The sequence below is a fragment of the Ascidiella aspersa genome, chromosome 5 (assembly GCF_963924565.1).
Source record: "Ascidiella aspersa chromosome 5, kaAscAspe10.2, whole genome shotgun sequence".
Taxonomy (NCBI): domain Eukaryota; kingdom Metazoa; phylum Chordata; class Ascidiacea; order Phlebobranchia; family Ascidiidae; genus Ascidiella; species Ascidiella aspersa.
The window spans coordinates 8,638,811-8,641,310 of NC_139451.1; the positions used below are offsets into that span (position 1 = coordinate 8,638,811).

Sequence of the window (2,500 nt, forward strand, 5' to 3'; positions counted from 1 at the left end):
CGGAAGACCCCAGGGACAACACTCATCTTTGCTATACTTGTGGGAGCTGACAAGCTTCGACAAGTAAAGAATCGGTGAAAAGGCGATTGGCTCGCTGGGCAGATGTTGCTGCTGCGCGAAGAGCCGAGTGTCAGTTTGTCGGGTTCTGAGCGGTCGCTTCGGCGAAGTTGTCTGGCGTGCGTTGCGCTCGCGCCGGTGTTGGCGACGTGGCGGTCGAAAGGCCTGCCGACGAAGTCTTACTCCGGCGGGTGCGACGGGCGGTGACGGTTTTCTGAGTTCGGGCAGCCGAGCAAAGAACGAAATTTTAACGGAGAAGCCTTCGGGTTTCGCATCGACCGAGCGACGGCGCCGCATCAGCGGCGCCTCCTTCGTCGGCCTTTCGGGGCTACGCTGAAGTAGCTACCTGGTTGATCCTGCCAGTAGTCATATGCTTGTCTCAAAGATTAAGCCATGCAAGTCTAAGTACGAGCTCTCGTACAGTGAAACTGCGAATGGCTCATTAAATCAGTTATGGTTCATTTGATCGTACGTTTTACGTGGTTAACTGTGGAAATGCTAGAGCTAATACATGCGTGAAGCGCCGACCTCGCGGGAGGCGTGCTTTTATCAGACCAAAAACCGACCGGGCTTCGGCCCGCAACCTTTGGTGACTCTGGATAACTTTGCGGATCGCACGGTCTCGCACCGGCGACGGATCATTCAAGTGTCTGCCCTATCAACTTTCGTCGGTACGGTACTGGCCTACCGAGGTTCTTACGGGTAACGGAGAATCAGGGTTCGATTCCGGAGAGGGAGCCTGAGAAACGGCTACCACATCCAAGGAAGGCAGCAGGCGCGCAAATTACCCATTCCCGACGCGGGGAGGTAGTGACGAAAAATAACAATACAGGACTCTAAACGAGGCCCTGTAATTGGAATGAGTACACTTTAAAACCTTTAACGAGTATCCATTGGAGGGCAAGTCTGGTGCCAGCAGCCGCGGTAATTCCAGCTCCAAAAGTGTATATTTAAGTTGTTGCGGTTAAAAAGCTCGTAGTTGGATTTTGGGCGCAGGCGGCCGGTCCGTCGCAAGGCGTGTACTGGCCGTCCTGGCCTCACCTCCGGTTCTCCGCCGGTGCCCTTGACTGAGTGTCGGCGGCGGCCGGAACGTTTACTTTGAAAAAATTAGAGTGTTCAAAGCAGGCGATTCGCCTGAATAATGGTGCATGGAATAATGGAATAGGACCTCGGTTCTATTTTGTTGGTTTTCGGAGCGCGAGGTAATGATTAAGAGGGACAGACGGGGGCATTCGTACTGTGCCGTTAGAGGTGAAATTCTTGGATCGGCGCAAGACGAACGACTGCGAAAGCATTTGCCAAGAATGTTTTCTTTAATCAAGAGCGAAAGTCAGAGGTTCGAAGACGATCAGATACCGTCCTAGTTCTGACTATAAACGATGCCAACTAGCGATCGGGGGGCGTTAGTTTTACGACCTCTCCGGCAGCTTGCGGGAAACCAAAGTCTTTGGGTTCCGGGGGAAGTATGGTTGCAAAGCTGAAACTTAAAGGAATTGACGGAAGGGCACCACCAGGAGTGGAGCCTGCGGCTTAATTTGACTCAACACGGGAAATCTCACCCGGCCCGGACACAGTGAGGATTGACAGATTGAGAGCTCTTTCTTGATTCTGTGGGTGGTGGTGCATGGCCGTTCTTAGTTGGTGGAGCGATTTGTCTGGTTAATTCCGATAACGAACGAGACTCTGGCTTGCTAACTAGTTACGCGACCCAATCGGTCGGCGTCTAACTTCTTAGAGGGACTAGTGGCGTTTAGCCACACGAGATTGAGCAATAACAGGTCTGTGATGCCCTTAGATGTTCGGGGCCGCACGCGCGCTACACTGACCGGATCAGCATGTGCTCGCCTTGGCCGACAGGTCTGGGTAACCCGCTGAACCCCGGTCGTGCTAGGGATAGGGAATTGCAATTATTTCCCTTGAACGAGGAATTCCCAGTAAGCGCGAGTCATTAGCTCGCGTTGATTACGTCCCTGCCCTTTGTACACACCGCCCGTCGCTACTACCGATTGAATGGTTTAGTGAGGTCCTCCGATTGGACCTGGCGCGGCCGGCAACGGTCGAGCCGGCGTCCGAGAAGACGATCTAACTTGATCATTTAGAGGAAGTAAAAGTCGTAACAAGGTTTCCGTAGGTGAACCTGCGGAAGGATCATTAACGGTCTCGCAAACGCTTCGGCGAACGCGAAACTCGGACAAGCGAGAGAAAAAGTTTTTGCTACCCGGCGCCCGACCCGCGAGGAGCGGCGCGCCGGCCGGCGATTCGGTCACCCGGTAATGTTTGCGCGTCGAGTGCCGCGGTGCCGCGCGCTCCGGCTTCAAGCGTCGGCCTGGCCGACCGCTCGGCGCGGTATATTTTGTCACCCTTTAGTGCGAGGCACTGTGCGAGCGAAACAATCGTGGATGGCTCTTGGCGGTGGATCACTCGGCTCGTGAGTCGATGAAGG

The 2,500-nt window shown here is 54.4% G+C and overlaps 2 non-coding genes across 2 annotated transcripts in view; both read left to right on the forward strand.

Annotated features, from left to right (window-relative positions):
* The first annotated feature begins 400 nt into the window (after positions 1–400).
* Positions 401–2,211, forward strand: LOC146142447 (small subunit ribosomal RNA). The gene has a single exon (XR_014500119.1). It is a non-coding gene; the product is annotated as a small subunit ribosomal RNA (ribosomal RNA).
* Positions 2,212–2,458: 247 nt separating this feature from the next.
* Positions 2,459–2,500, forward strand: part of LOC146142448 (5.8S ribosomal RNA) — a 154-nt gene continuing 112 nt past the window's right edge. The window contains exon 1 of the ribosomal RNA XR_014499006.1: positions 2,459–2,500. This exon is cut by the window's right edge and continues 112 nt beyond it. This is a non-coding gene — a ribosomal RNA (5.8S ribosomal RNA).